A 17,226-nucleotide genomic window follows, 5' to 3' on the forward strand; every position below is an offset into this window, starting at 1 on the left:
TAGAATGCGCTACTAAGCCTAGTCTCCAGTTGTGCAGTTATCTGTTGTCGATGCTTTTGATTGATTAAATTGTTAAATCTTTCAAAAATGTCAAGCCTGTTAAACATAGGAGTTTGAGTGTTTGGGAACATACGTTTTTCGAAGTGAGACTCTGTGTGTGTGTGTGTGTTTATATACACACATGTATATATTTGTCTGACTTGAGTCTATGGTGCATGTAGACACAGCCTGGGGTGAGTGCTGACAGATCAGGGCAGCTTTCTTATCTTTTCCATTACCGCTTTTTTCCAATTTGAAGTTATAGCAGTCTGGGTTCAACCAGAGAAGCAGAACCAGTAAGAGATACATATTAGGAGATTTATTGTGAAGAATTGGTTTATGTGATCGTGGGGACTGTTTATCAGGTCTGAAATCCCAACGACGGCCCAGCACAAAGGACAGGCTGAAACTCTCAGCGTGAGCCAAACCTGCTATATATAGGTAGAATTTCCTTCTCTCAAGGAAGCTTCAATCCTGCTCTGCAGGCGTTTCTAGTGCTGAATCAGGTCCACCAGATTATCTAGGATGATCTTCCTTATTTAAAGTCAGCTGCCGTGGATTTTCAGCGCATCCACAGTATATTTTCACAGCAACACCTAGATTAGTGTTTGAATAAGTGGGACTGAACAAGCCTGGGCAAGTTGCCACATCAAAAATGACCACAGGGGCCGGCCCCATGGGCTAGTGGTTAAGTTCACGCGCTCTGCTTTGGTCGCTCTGGGGGTTTCGCTGCTCCGGATCCTAGGCGCGGACATGGCACTGTTCATCAGGCCACGTTGAGGCGGTGTCCCACATGCCACAACTAGAAGGACCCACAACTAAAATATACAACTATGTACTAGGAGGATTCGGAGAGAAAAAGAAAAACAAAATGACCACAGAATGAAATGAAGTTAACAGGTTTCATGCAAACTGCTCATTTGTTCCTGATCAATGAGCAGGCTATCAGGTAGTCAGCTCTATGGCATAAATAGCTATTGTTTTTTTAAGGAAGGAGAATGTCCGATATGGAAATACTCTTCATCATCTTTAAAAATATATACACATATCAAACATAAATATTTAACTTTTTCCGTCTCAGAAGCCGAGACTGAAACATAATAATAATCATTTTACCTTGAGTTTGTTTTTGGGAATTAGTATTGACTTAAAAAGCTAAAATTCTGAAATACGCTCACAAACTACCCTCTACTTAATGTCAAATATTCAGTGATTCAAATATCCCCTTCTCTTTCACCTGTCAACCAGCCCTCACTTCATAATAAGCAATATTTCTTTCTCTATATAACCATGCAAGCTCTATTCTCTTTTGTGGATTTTTTTCATTAGTCGATTATTAAATCAATAAAGAAAAATCATAGTTTTACCAAAGAATATGGAATATACTACAAAGTATTACTACAAAATGGAGTAATAAGATCTATTTCTCATTACTCAGTGATACAGATATACTTCTGTTTTTTAAACTTGTCTTGGCTTTTTGTGATGTCGAGTGAAATGTGCAGGAATCAAAGTGGAAAAAAAAATTCTCAACAGTGTAAGTTCTTTGGATTTCCTTAAGAATAGGGAGAAAAGAAGAAATATTTATTTTTTATCATTATTTTTAGGGGGATGGTTGGTAGAAAGAGATCTAGATTTTGAAAACTGCCAGGAATAATATTTCCTACAGTTTGGTTTAAGCCATTTGAGTGGAAAAGAAGCAAGAATAGTAGTAGAAAAAATATAGGAAGTAAAGTAGTATTGTATGAAGCATGTTGACTCTGGAAGTGATGTGGAATTTCATTTGTCTTTCCTTTACCTACTCTATTTCTGTATCTGCCATGTGGAATTTCTTGCCCAGAATTTCTCAGTGGTTCTGACTCTTCTGGGGAGATTTTTTTTTTCTGTTCTTGCTGGATATGCATGGCTGTTATGAAAGTGTATTATATTTTAAAATATAGACCCATATGTAATAAGCATCGTAATTTTATACCATTTTGGGGAGAACGGTCTTATTTTTCTCATTGAAATGTTATGAAAAGTAGTCTTTTCACCAATGTCCTTTAGGACTGAAATAGATTCTTAAATAATTCTTCTTCTGATAAATTGGAGTTAATTACTTTTTGGGTTGATAATAAATTTAATAAATGTTGAGTACTTGCTGTACTAAATGCAGTATTAAGACCCTGATATAGAGGAGCTCAACGTCTTAATTTTAATAAAATTTATTGTATGTTTTGGAGAATACATTTCATACATTAATATTTATTTTCATTTTTATATATTTGATATAGTGAAATAGTCTATGAATTAGAATTTCTGTGGACTTATGTAATAATAGTGTATTTAAGCCCTTTTCAAAAGCCCATAGTTATTATACAGAGAAAAAGAATATAGTGTCTATGTAGTAGAAGCAAGATGGTTAATGCAGGAAAAGAATTCCAGTGACAGATTTTTCTTCATTTGCTTGAGATGTGAGTCATAAATCATGACTTATGAAGCCTTTCTGTTGATTCCAAAGCTCTTCCCAAGTAAATAGCTTAAGTGACCGGTTCCTCTATTATTCTGGATATTTAGCCAGAAAATGTTCCTATATTTTTCTCTGTAGACTAATAAAAAAATTTAGGGCACATTGTTCCATTTCAATGAGACTCATTTTTGTTTTGTTTTGTTTATTTAAAATAAATATCTATATATATTTCCACAAATAAATTTGTTTTATACATTAAGATTTTCTAATTTGTTTTTGCTGTTTTGAACATAACTCCAAATGTTTTCAACCAATTTGAACATCTTTCATTTAAACAGACATTTTGATCTAAAGGTTACAAGTAGTGCATACAAGAGACAAAATGAAATGTGGCCCAGGAGATGTAGAATACGGGCAACCAACTCTCTTCTGGTCTCTCAGCTCCTTCTCCACTCTTGTTTGTGGGTGTGCATGCATATGTGCAAGTATGCATGCGTGTGTGTATCCTGTTCAAATGGCAAACTCTAGTTATTAAGAGCTTGCTTCTAGAACAAGACTGGCTTCCAATCCCACCACTTCCTAATTGTGTGACCTTGGGCAGCTTACCTAACCTCTCTGTGCTTCAGTGTTCTCATTTATTAAAAGGGAATAAAAAATGGCACTCATCTCATGAAGCTGTTTTGGGGGTTCACTGGGTCAGTACATCTAAAACACTTTGAACATACCTGGCACATGTCACTCCCCTGCTCAAAGCCCTGCTATGGTCTCAAACAGCCCAGGTTTGCTCCCAACTTAGGAAATGTACTCTAGCTCATCCCTTTGCCCAGAGTGTTCTTCCTCTGATGGCCACTTAGCTCATCTCTCACCTCTTTCCAGTCTACTAGTCAAATGTTGCTCTCTCACTGATGACTGCCTTGACTGCCTTTGAACACAACAGGCTGCCCACCACCACTCCCCATTGTACTTTGCTGTACTTTCCCTTTTTTCCCGTAGTTCTAATCATCCTCCAACCTACAATTTACTTGTTTATGATATTCATTGTTTGTTATTACTGCTTCTTCCTTTCTAGAATGTAAGCACTATGAGGACAGAAGTATTTTTATATTTTAGTCACAGTTGTATTCCAAGGGATACAGAGCTATGTGTAATAATATGCTTCATAAGATTTGCAGTTACAGTTATGTCATTTTAAATTAAAATTGCATATATTTATAAAATTAGTATACTAAAGATAACATGTCCTTGATTTTTGGTTGGTTTTGATATTGAACTACGGTAGTTTTAAAATGGTATATAATGGAACCATCAGAAATTATCCAGCTGCATGGAACTGTTTGCCTCTATCCTAATTGATCCCCTCATATAGCTTTCTTTGGTCCTTTATTTATTTATTATAGATATTATGTTCCCTTTGCTTGCTGGGTGTCATTCATTAATTCACTGCTGTCAGTGTTGCCACCTCTGCGCAGTGCCTGTGCTCCGTGTTCCTTTACTAGCATGTGATTTCAGTTCTGTGGGGTAAGAAAGCAGATCACCAAGATCATTAGCATTTTGGTATCATAAAAAGTAAATTTGAGTGAAGTGCTTGGGCTATGGAAGGTCACTGATAGCTTCAAGTCATTTATATTTATAACTCCTTTCTTCTCTCTCTTGTTTTGCTTAGACAGGCCAAATAAGATAACTGATCTAGTATTCAACCAGTGCATTTTTTAATTACAGACTGGTAAAAAATATTAAGACCACAACTAATCTGATGCAAAAAATATTGTCTTTAAGATGTCCAGATTACTGATTCATTTTGTTAGCAAGTGATATTAACATAGACATTGCTGTTATTTTGTCAATATAATTTAATGTTACGGGGGAAAATATGATCGAAAGCCACCTACTTCTGAATTAATCCCGAGATGGCCTTGTTTTTGTGGTTTTAATTGCTGATATGTGAGGGCAATCTTGTTCCTTGATCACTGATCTCCTTTATCGTTTGACCTGAATTATCTTCTTGTAGCATCTGTGTTAAAGTAAAGCTGTACTCAGATTCTAAATTTCTTAAATCCTTCACAGAGAAATATTTGGTTATATGTGGCGTGATAAAGATTTGATCAATCAAGTTATCAATTCTCAAAAATGTGAAGATATTTAATATAAAAATTAGATTTTCTCTAAGTCTTTGGAAGGACTTTACATGGGTCAAGATTAAACATCTTACTCTTTTACGTAATGTTCAATATCCTATTTGTGTTTATTTAATATAAAAGATAAAACCAGTTCCCTCTATCTTTCTTTTTTTTTTTCCTCCGGAAGGAGTAGATTAAAGACTGTGTCTCCAACCAACTGGGGAAATATGAGAAGTGCTTTAATATAAAGTGATAAAAATCTTTGAGAAGAGTTGTAATCGTATTTATTTTCTATAGGTTTTAACTAAGAGATAGATAAATAATATTTCTTATTCTAGAGAACAAGCTAGAAATGAATCCTATAATTTTTAAACTCAGAAAATTCATTTCCGTGGGTAAATATGTCTTAGAAATTCAGGATATTTCTACTAATCATACTTTTCCATATATCGTGTTGACAATTAGAGTTGTAGTTGACAGGAAAGGTAACAAAGTTTGACTTTCCACAACCATACACATGAGACCAGCCAATAATGAGCAGAATGCATGTCATGAATGTATAATTTTATTGGGAATATCTGGTAAAGCATTATAGTGAAAGAAATTATAAAATGAAATTTATTTTTCTTATGTAGTGGTCTGGTTATACCTGAGGTATTAGGATGAAAGTATTTGTAAAAGATGGTGTATTTTTTTGTTACGATAGAGTTAATAAAAGGGAGGTAATTTTCCTTAAAACGTGAGCCCCTCAAGCTTAATTTTTGTCCAGATTATTAAATGACTTTCCATACCGTTATTAAATAGTTGTTGAATTTTACCAACTTACAAATAGTGATTTTTGAATCGTGAACAATATTTTTGTATTTTAGAGAATTAAAACATGTAAAAAAAGAAAAAAATTGAATGTGAAAGTGGAGGTAGGTAAGAAGTTACGTAGATAGGTGACAGAAGTGTTAAAGGCAGTGATGACGGTTAAGTCTGTCTGAACTAGAATGAACTAGTTTGGGAATTTGAGATATCATGATCTCCACAGATGATCATTTGCCCCTGCTTTTCATTTTGTAGGAGAAAGTCAAGAATATGTTCACATGCTGTTTAGATGAAGTTGCTTCTATAGAACTCACAAGTCAAAGTGAAAAATCTTTGGGCACATATTCTTGGAGTGGCTTGTCTGTCCCCTTTGCAGCCCCTTCCCAACGTTCCCGTGACCCCTGCCACACACGGTGCTCTTGGAACCCTCTTCCCGTTGAGGACATTTGCTTTCCTCTTTTCGAGGAAACATCTTTTCCTTCTGGGAGATTCACTCTGAAACTGGGCCAGTTTACAGCTTCTCAGCCTGGGGTTATAAATCTTGAAAAGCATATAAGGAAGTTTAATTTAAGATGACAGGAAGGCTCTGGTAATTTAAGCCCTCATGTACCTGGCTTCAATTAGTTGCTTAACTCAGCTCTGTGTTGTGGCCTATTGTATATTCTTCAAAAAAGTCAGTGAATCAATTAAACTTTAAGCAAAACAAAAAGGACAGTTATGCATCTTTTCTTTAAAAAAAACAGCTTATTCAGTCCTAGCAAGAAATAATTGAAGAGAAAGAAATTATTTTTAATTGACCGATTTAGGAAACCAACAGAGTCTAATATTAAAAGAGTGTGTAGTATACACACACACATATACACATTGCTTACATTCTATGCTTTTACTCCACTATTTAAAAAGCTTGACGACCGCTTGTCCTTCTCTTGTTATAGATGAAGCAGCATCTATATAGTTTTGGTTACTTTAGAGTCAAGTAGACATGGCTGTCAAATCTGCCTACCAATTCCTAGTGGTGTGGCATTGGGAACTGCTCAAATACAATATTCTTAGCCCTAATATTGGAATGGTGATAACTTCCTCATAAGGGTGTTGAGAAGACCACATGAAATAATTTATGTATAAACTGCCTCCTTAGCACAACACTTAGCATATAATAGACACTCAAACCAGATACTTTCAACTTCCCTCTACCACTTTAAGATCATATCACATGTATAATAGAATATATTGACCCACATTAGAAATCTCAAGTCAGCCTCATCACTGTTCCTTTCTTTCTAAATTTCTCTGGTCAATTCTGTCCATTACACTTTTTTAACTTAAATATGTAGAAGTAATTCAAAGTAATAATATGCTCATGATTAAAAATAACAGCCTGCAGCTCAGACCTTCCCATGCCTGGTCTAGCTACACAGAGGTAAGCCCTTTAGTTATTTTCAGTATTTCCTTTAGTGGTTACTCCCATATAGCTAAATAAAATACTTCTACCACTATACCATTATCGCTATTTTGTGATTCACACTCCCCATCTCTCCCACCCCCATTAATGTATGTAACAAATGTTTATTAAGCTCCTCTTATGTTCCAGGCACTCTTCTAGGTGCTGGATGGAGATATAGCAGAGGACAAAATAGATTAAAGAACCCCTGTCCTCCTGAAGCTTACATTCTACTGATGGGAGACAAACAATAAAAATTTAATTAAAATATGTACCAGTAATTGGACAGCCGATAGTGGAGAAACGTAAATCAGAAAAGGGGGGAAAAGATGTGTAGGAATCATTTTTCCACAAATTTAAATAGGGTTCTGATGGATGTCCTCACTCAGATGATATTGAGCAGAGCAGGTGAGAGAAATAGCTGTGGGGTTACCTTGTGGTAGAGAGTTTCAGGCTGACAGGAGAACAAGCTAAGACCTTGAGTTCAGAGCCTGTCTACTTTATTTCAAGAAGAGGAAACATCCCAATTGGCCTGGATCAGAGGAAAGGAGGAAGAAGAAGAGTGGGATATAATTCAGAGAGAGAACGACGAGACACTAGTATGACGCTGTTGCCATTATATGGACTTTGGAGTTTACTGCAGGAGAGATGGGAAGCTACTATATGCCATACGGAGGAACATAAACAGGTATAAAAATCTAGGGGTCTCTCTGGCTGCTGTGTTGAGAACAGATTGTAGTAGGGAAAATGTGAAAGCAAGGAGTCATGGAAAAAAGTTTGGACTACCATGGTGAAGGGGGAGAGAGGAAGTTAAATTCTAAATATATTTTGAAGGTAGTGTAGTAGAACTAGCTGACAGATTTGTGGTGGGATTGGTAAAAAGACAGGAGACTCTACATGGTTCGTATTTGCTGCTTGAAAGATGGTGTTTCCATTTACCAAAATGGAAAATAAAGTAGGAAGAGCATGTTTGGGAGGGAGAAGGTCAGATATTCGTTTATCAACATGTCTGTTTTGATATGTCTACTATGCGTATGTAAGTGGAGAAATTAAGGAGGCAACTGGAATTGCAGGACTGGAGTTTAAGGGCTAGCTGCAGGCTGTAGATAAAAATTCTGGAGATATAACCATATGGAAATTGTAAAAACCTCTGAGACTAGACATGATAAAGTCACTAAAATCTATGTTTAAACGAAGCAAAGAGGACTGAGGACTAAGGTCAGGATCCCACCAATGGTTAGAGATCAGGGCGATAGCAAGAACTCGTAGAGGAGACTGAAAAGAAGCAGCCTACAAAGGAGGGGGAAAAACCCCAGAGAACTTGTTTTTCTGGAAAGCAAGTGAAGGAAGTGTTCCCAGAGGGGGTGGGGATCAATAGTAATAATTGATATGTAGCCCCTATTGTGTTTCTGTCACCATTCTAAGTACTTTATACACATATTCATTCTTTAAATCCTCACAACAACCCTGTGAAACAGGTACTATTATTGATCTTAGTTTTCAGATAAGGACAAAATGGAAAGGCCAATTAAATTGCACAAAGTTTCACGGTGACTAATCTGTAAGTTGGATTCAGGCAATCTGGGTACAGAGTTTGTGATTCTAACCGTAACCTGCCTGCAGGACCTCAACTGCGTCAAATGGTGCAAGTGAGTAGGATGAGCACTGAGAACTGACGGCGGGTTTCGCGCTGGAGACTGACTAGAGCTATTCCAGTGGAATACTTGTTGTGAAGACTGCACTGGAATCTGTTCAAGGGAAAAGAGGACAAAGGAATTGGAGATAGTAAATGTAGACAGGTCTTTTGAGGAATGCTCCTAACATAGTTAAACTCATTCTTTTTAGTTCTTTTATTGGTTAACTTCATAACTTTCTGTAATGAAACAATATTTTTATCTCTTTCTCAGTCGATTTTGGGATTCTATTTTGTAAAACATGGATATTAGCCCTTCTGTTCAGTTCACTCCCATCCATTAACAGTTTCCAGCCTCTGTAATCTACACTTTTATTTTTTATCAAGATTCATAAGATGTACATTCTATTTTATACACATATGATTCTTCCAAATTCTTGTATAGGTTGACTCCAAAAGTTTTGAAACCAATGGAGTGTTTATATAATGGTTATTATAAATATGTTCTGCAGAATCGAGACAGATACTCTGATTCTTTCCTATTCAAGGCCTTACAATGTCTATTGAAAGTTGATATTTGTTTGATTTTAGTATAAATGGAAGATAACTTTAAGAATGCACCAGGACTCATTTAATGATGCTTTAGAGGGATCAGTCTGGGTAAACCGAGGGACTCCTCTATGCCAGCCTCTTTTTTCTGGGATTATTCAGTGTTTAGAGTTAAAACTGCTTCTTGTTTGTTTGGATGGTTAATTAATTCGTTTATTTATGCCTGCCATGGAGCGACCATTGACAGTGATTGACATGAACATTTGACTAATCTCCCTTTTTTCATAGCCCCTTCATCTTGTCTGCAATTTGCTAGCTAATGTTCTCTTCTTCCTCTTCTAGGCTGAATCCTCCCTCCAGTTGATTACTAGGATGAGGCTTCCCTTATTTTGTGTTCTCCATCAACATTACTCTATTTATTTTCAGTTCTCCAAAATCTCTTGAAGTCTCTAGTCCATTGGTGGCCCCTGTCCTCTATCCTGTTATCCTTGACGTTGTGAACCTAAACCTTTGTTACTCCCTTATCAATGTGTTAGTGGCATCACATTAGGGAGATGGGAATAATACATGAGTTTGAGTCTCAGAAGGGATGGACAGAGTCATTCTTTGTTCTGATAACTTTATTTTTTTCTTTAACAAAATAAAAATCAATTAACTGAACTTAGTTTCTCCAGGTAGAAAATGAAAGCATCACAATTAAACTTTATGTTTCCAAAGCAATTATGAGAATATGATATATATTTTAAAGTATTAGACTAACTCCTAATATAGAGAATTTAAGACACGTGCTTTTTGCCGTAAATATCTAGATGAAAACAATGGTGAAGCAGTTTTTATAATTTGGTCTTATAACACATCTTTTTTAAAAATCTAATATGTGTATCATCATTGAGCTGTGATTTAGGATAACTAATTTGTGATTTATTTTTTTAACGTTTTACCAAAGGACATTTTGATATTCTGTTTATATGTTTTATGAACACTGTCTCCCAAGCACTAGAAATTATTTGGTTCTATTTGATTTTTAGTGTTATAGGGCTCTCTCTTCTCAGAGCACTGATAATATAGATTTGATTATTATACCTGCAATTTTATACTATATGAAATTATTACGTTAATGTTTTCCACTCAAGATTTTATCTCTAAATTTCAACTTATTGACTTACAATGGAAAATGCAGCTGCCACAAAAACTATAGTAATCATGTCAATATGACCATTGAATTATTTTCCTGTAGTCAGATCTACATGGAAAACCAAATTCTAATGAGAGGATGACAGGGTGAGGATAGCATTGAATTTAAGCGACTTACGCATTTCTGCACCTGAGATAGTCTTGCTAATAAGACTTCAACCATTGGCCAAGGTCCCTTCTTCATTGTAAAAGGCACTGTCAACATTTGCCTCTTCATGTTCCATCTCATCTGCCTCCACTTCTGACCGCCTCTACTGTTTCCCCCTTTCTGATTGCTCTCTAGTCTCATAAGATGTATAAACAAAATCAGCCTTCTCTCCCTGCAAGACTGTGGGGCAGAATCTAGGCCAAAGCTTATCATCAAAGACGTTTTGAGACCCCAGTCACCCCTTAATAATGTGAGACCGATTGTACTGATGGTTGCATTTGCTTTGCAGTAGATTGGGAGTAGCCCAGTTATGAAGACTCTATAAAATAGACTTTCTCATAGCTCTTCACATAGTTTATAGACATTCATTTACATAATTATTTTATAAGTAGAGTAACTGAAGGTCATTTTCATGAAAATGTGAACTAAGAAATAGTTTAACATATTTTGTGCTTACTGCAACACTTTTTAAGTCTTTAGAAGTATAAAATAGTCCAGATCGTTCACTAATCAGGATAGTCTTTGCCAAAATTTGTTTAAATCTTGAGCTTAATAAAATAGCTTTGTCTGCTGGTATTCTGGGTCCAATTTTTTAAAGATGCTTGCATTAAAATAAACTTTCAGAAGGGAGCACTGAAAGCGTTACCATATAATTTTACTCCATACTGAAAATTGTAAATAGAAAAGATCCATGGAGCAGTGTAATGTTTTGAGCTACATGCAAGTAAGCGCATTGTGGAAAATCTAATTTATGGTAACACTGTTAGAGAAATATGAGCCTGGTTTCCTGAGTTCTCCTTTATCTTGAAGTCCTACATTCCTAAAAGTGCATGAGACTTTGATGCAGTGGTATCTTGCACAGGCATCTCCCTCTTTAGTTACTGTTTTGAGATCCCAAAAAAGCAGACCATGCAGGTGGTCTTATTAACTGTCGGTTGAAATTTAAGATAAGACAGAGGTTATAATATATTTACATACCGTATTTCACTAATGGGATAAGTTATCACAGTAACCTGTCTCACATACAATCAGGATGATATTTCAGCCACCCAGCTACTAAAAAGAAACACATGTGGATGAAAGCTAAGTTTCTGACTCATTTATGGATTAGGCAATAACTATTTTCAGTGAAGTCTCACCAAAATTTAAGTTTAGAGACAAAGTATTTTTATCACATACTCTGATGTGAGTATAGTTGTTATAAAATGTCTTAAATATTTTTGAAGGAACATATATGGTTTTGAGGTATAAAAGATATTTTTGCAGAAGTGGCTAAATGCCTCCCTCTTTCTTAGAGCATTAGTTTGTCAGTTATCATTTTATAACGTTGCACCAGGATCCTACAGAAGGGAAACTTTATAATCAAGGAAGAATTTGACTTGAAGGATTCCTTAAATCTTAATTCTAAATAGATGGCTTCATTTCTACCCTTAGCCATCATAGGATATATAAGGAAATATATTTCAACCTATCTCAGTCTTAAAAATTTTGGTGAATGTGTTTTACTGTCTTCAATGTTTATTTTATCTAAAAATGCTTAGTTTAAGACTTTCTTCCAATGTATTTAATTATAATATATCTTGGGTAATTTATTCCTAATTTTCTCTCCAGCCATTTTCAGTAAATTTGAAAGGAAATAATTCCTGCCTTCTTAACATAATACCATCTTATGAAAGAAAACTAAAATTGAGAGGTAAAAAATTTCTGCTAAAACTTATACCCAAGAAATTTCTTACTTCATATTCTGTAATTTATTTCTTTGTTTTCTTCCTTTGTTCCTTGGGAATAGTGCTGTCAATATATTCTATTGATGTGATGCTATGACTAAGCGTATGTTTCTCTTTCTTTGGGAATCAAGAGTACTAAATGTTTGACTGTACAGGGATTCTGTGTAGGCATTTCCACTCTTATGATGTGTTTGTGTGGCTCCAAGACTGAAGATAAGTAGAAAAGGGAGGAAATAAAGGAGATCCTAAAATATTTTTTCATAAAATCTCTTAATATAGATAAGGAGTTCTAAAAACCTATATAATGTGAAAAATTGCTTTGATAAACATAGATTGTTCAATTGTATTTGTATTAAGTACATCCATTTTAAAAATTACTGTTTTGTGCCTCATTTTTATCTTTGGATGAACCAAGCACTGTGCAGTTGGGCATAGTCAATGAATACCATATGGCTTAGTGAAAGATAGGATTGTTCCAGTGATCCTTCATATATTACATTAGAGCCCAGTGTTATTTTTCATTGGTGATTCAAAAGTTCAAATGTGGCTTTTTAGCAAATAAAGATTCAACCCCCACTGTGTGCCAAGAATTGTGCTAGATGTGAAGCTGAGATATGGTGATGGTTTTACCTTTAAGATTGCCCACCATCTAATAGAGGAGAGGACCTAGACATTCAAACATATAGTTCAGGATGGTGTGCTAACTAATCTAACAGAGTACAGGTTGCTCAGTGAGCACAGTTAGAGGAAAGAGCTGACATGAAGGCACTGATGAAGGATATGCCGTTTCACATTCAGGAACTATTTGGCCAAGGAGAAAGCGTAATTAGAAGTGTATTATCCAACTCCAAAGATGGTGGCACAAAACAATAACAATTTTATTATTCTCAGGAATTTTGTGAGCCTTGGAATTAGACCGGACAGCGGCGATGGCTTATCTATACCCCACAGTGTCTGGAACTCTACAGGGAGGGGTGGAATGGTTGGGCTGTCACAAACTGCTGGGAGGCAAAACATCTGTGGTTGGAGAATCCACTTCCAAGGTGACTTCTTCACTCACATGTCTGGCAGCTTATCTGGAATAGTGACTACAAAAGGCCCTTCCAGCATGGCAGTCTCAGGGACACTGTACTTCTTACATGGTGACCCACTGAAGTAGTGACAAACCCACCCAGATTCAAGGGGAGGGGTGGGACAGAGATCTCACCTCTTAATGAAGGAGCATCAAATTCTTTAAGGCTCTGTGTTTAAATTGTCACAGGGTATCATGAGAGGTAAAGCTAGAGAAGTAGGCAGAGGTCAGTCTATGGAGGCTCAGGATACTATTTTTAGAAGCTGGCACTTCTTTCTTGCTTGTAAAGGAAAATTTTTTTAGCAGAGAAAAGGTGATGCTATTTATAATTTAGGAACAGGACTTTGGTGACAGGATAGAGAAAAGATGTGCTTTGGGAGAGAAGTGGGAGGGACACTGCAGCTCTAGGGGCAAGACAGGAACAGTGTAGTGTTAATAGGCTGAGAGTCTGGCTGGGAAAATGCATCTAGGGACTGTTTGGAGGTAAGGCTGAAAGAAAATCATCACGTTTCTGTTTTTGTGACTCATTGGATAGTGATATATTTCAGTAAGGAAAGAAATAATACTGCGGTAGTGGAAACAGATGAGAAAGAGATGGAGAGAAGAAAATGTGGCTTTAGCCTTCATGAATTTGATATTTCAGTGGGACTTCTGCATGGTGGTGTCTAGTGTGTGGCTCTGGAGCCCAGGAGAACAGTCAGCGCCAGTGATATAGCCCTGGGAACATTGGCTTACCAATGTTTTGTTGATTGGAACAATAGAAATGGTAGAGATTACTCAGAAACGGAGTATAAAGCTAGGGGAACAAAAGAGGGCCCAGAACAAAACTCTGGACACCACAAACATTTATGGATAATGTGAGTGAACAAGACAATGTTCCTTTTGTTCATTTTGCAATATATTCAGAGTTATGGTAGCTTTTTGGCTACTTTCTTAAAGGCCATTTTTTATTTTTATTTGAGGAATCCCTCATTTTCTGAGACATTTTATCCTTGTCTTTCAAATCAGTTGTGAAATCTAGAGGAAAAATCTAACACAAAGCTCTGGTTGAAATATTAAAGTAAATAAATTATATCTTTTAGGTATATCAAAAGCGTATTTTCATCTAATCACTATACACAGAGCAAAATATTTGTTAAATCCTGTATTTGAGAGACTTTTTGGATTATGTCCAGTGTTGAGAATTATAGGTTCTGGAAGGCCCACCCTGTGTGCATTGCTTTGGGAATGGTGGTTCTTAGATGTCCTATTGGTACAATTTCTGATAATTCTTCATAGGATTGGGACCAATAGGGATTTATATTGTTGAGTTCAGGAAACAAGAAGAGTGAGTAGTATCCAGGGAGGTTTGAGGGAGAATAAGACTTAATTGTATTTACTTCCAAGAAATCATGGTCCTAAAGTAATTATAAACCTGGAGAACGAGAACCAGAGTTAAAAGCTCCGTCACTGTCCTGAAAGAGAAGTCCATGCCTGTGGGTTCAGAGTAAGAATGTAGTAACATCAAAAGAGATAGGGAGAACCAAAGGATGTGGTGGTGGGAAGACTACCAAGCACAGGAGAGCAGGGTAATTGTAGGGGTTGAAGAATATGGGAAGTTATGATATACCGAATTCACCAGAATATTTGCAGAGCCTCCCTTGGGGTCTTAGTGCATCCAGGGACTCTCAAACGTACCTCTGAATCCAACTGAATTTTCTTTTAACTGTTACAGCACTTATTTGTACTAGGCACCATTCTAAGTGATTAACAATTTAATCCTCGTAAAAACCTTGAGGTAGCTAAAGTCATCGTCTTCATTTAATTGACGAGGACACAGGCACAGAGAACAGCAGAACCAAGATTTAGGCAGAGCAATCTGACCCTAGATTCTGTGCTGTTAACCAATGTACCAGATCTTATACAACTGGCATTTCCATTTCATAATTCACAGAAAATAAATATTTTAATGTACCACTTTTTGCACAGCTCCCTAATATTTTTGTTTCTCCTTCCAACCTTGAAGTAAATTCAATTTCCATTAAATATCAAATTATACTCTATAGGAAGGGTTTTGAGTTAGTATACATGGTTTTGAGGGTTCTACTTCTCAGAGTGAATGTCATCCTTGCACACTTAAACCTGATTTTCCCAAATTAAATCCTTTTAAGTACCCATACATGTGGGCAGTCAATACAAGTGTTTTAAATGATTCATTAATTGGTTGATTAATCAATGAATATATGCTTATTAGAATACGTGGAATACAAAACTGAATAAAATTTCTCAATAGCTATGTCTATCTGTCACTTTCAAAACCTTAGGGCTGTGAAGTCAATTTTTTATTCATTTATTCAACATCCAAAAGTACTCATGCACTTTATAAGAGAACCGTTACAATAAGTGATCTTTCTTTATCTCTACTGTGAAGCTGGGTTACTCGTCTGTGAATATACACCTTCCTAGTATTTCCTGTTACTTCAGCACCCTTTGACTAGTGATGTAACTTAGAAGTAGAATCTTGATTTTTTTCTCCTCATATACTGTATCAAGGATGTTCAATCTCCTTTTCCTACACTCTATTTCTATGTAACTGTACTCCAGGAGCCATTTTAGATTCTTTTCTCTTCTTGAATTTCTGTGTCCGTGATTATAACTTCTCTCATTAATCATTTACTTCTATTTTCTGTGCCTTTGCCTTCATTCAGGCCCTCATCAAATCTTGCCTGAAATACAGCAGTGATTTCATATTTGGTCTCCTGGTTCCAACCTTGCTAAATATCTCAACCTCCTTCCTCCCCCAGTTCCTTCTTTACATATCTAAGAGATGGATCTCTCTAATTTGAGAATTTATCATTTATTCTGCAATTAAAACCTTTTGATATTCCCCACTGCAGTGAGGACAAAGACCCCATTACTTAGCTAGTTGCTGTGGCTCTCTGGGTCCTTACCTGGGCACACAGTAGGTGTTAAAAGAGTATCTATAGAATGAATGAATAAAAAATATTTTAAATTATAATAGTGATTAAACACAAATTGAGACCATTCAAATGTCTGCTGTCTTAACTGATATTTTTTTGAAAGAAGCTTGATGGCAGCCAATGGAGATAAAGAATGATGGATTGTGGGAGGCTCAGATATTATGTTTTGATGGTTCTTTAATGATGTGTGTATCTATATGTCTGGGTCTAATTTGATTTTTAAGGATGATAACTAAGTAATAAGATTAAATATTTTTTACTTCCTCATAGAAGTCCACTGCTAGAATAACTACAACAGAAATAGAATCATCTACAAAAATCCTTTACTGAACCCCTAAAATCTTCTTAAAAATAGTTTGATGAAAACAGAAAGAAGAGATGCAAATAAGGGCCACTCCCATTTTAATTCTTTTGATTAATAAGTGTTGCTTGCATCCTTGCCAAGGCTTTTGAGGCTACCACAGGGCTCAGCAGAAAATGTTGTGTGATTGAGTGATGTGTGCAATGGGCATAGAGTGGCAGGTTATAAATAATGTGCCATATTTGCTAGCCCTGACTAAAATGTAGCTTAAAAATGTAAAGGATTGTGTTTACTTGGAAGACTTTTGAAGAGAGCTGCTTAGATAGTAAACATGTCTTACCCTTTAAAGTTATTTTATTGCCTATTCCAGTTTTCTACGTAAAATGACCTGGCAAATGAAATTATTTAATAGTAATTATCTGAATGCTGAAGAGTATCTTTTGAAAGTGGATTTATTTGAGACTGGAAGAGATGACATTCAGTAGGCAGTATAAAATTATTATCATGTCTTGGAGATATTCACAAATCCACAGGGCAATGAATTAATAGCAAAAGACGCATTAAAATATTATAATTTGTAATTAGCTTGCAAGAAAATGATATGGTATCATAGAACACAGCCAAGATTTTAGAATCTAATAGACCAGAGTTTAAATTTCAATACTGTTATTTATAAGATATACAACTTCTACAAATGAGTTAATGTTTAAAAGCTTTAGTTTCATATTTTTAGCCAGAAATAGAGATCACATTCATAGGATTATTGTGAGGATTAAATAAGAAAAT

General features: G+C 35.8%; 1 protein-coding gene across 20 annotated transcripts in view; it reads left to right on the top strand.

Annotated features, from left to right (window-relative positions):
- NAV3 (neuron navigator 3) overlaps window positions 1-17,226 on the top strand; it is a 776,877-nt gene that overhangs the window by 567,092 nt on the left and 192,559 nt on the right. The window lies entirely within an intron of this gene.

The sequence above is a fragment of the Equus caballus genome, chromosome 28 (genome assembly GCF_041296265.1).
Source record: "Equus caballus isolate H_3958 breed thoroughbred chromosome 28, TB-T2T, whole genome shotgun sequence".
NCBI lineage: Eukaryota > Metazoa > Chordata > Mammalia > Perissodactyla > Equidae > Equus > Equus caballus.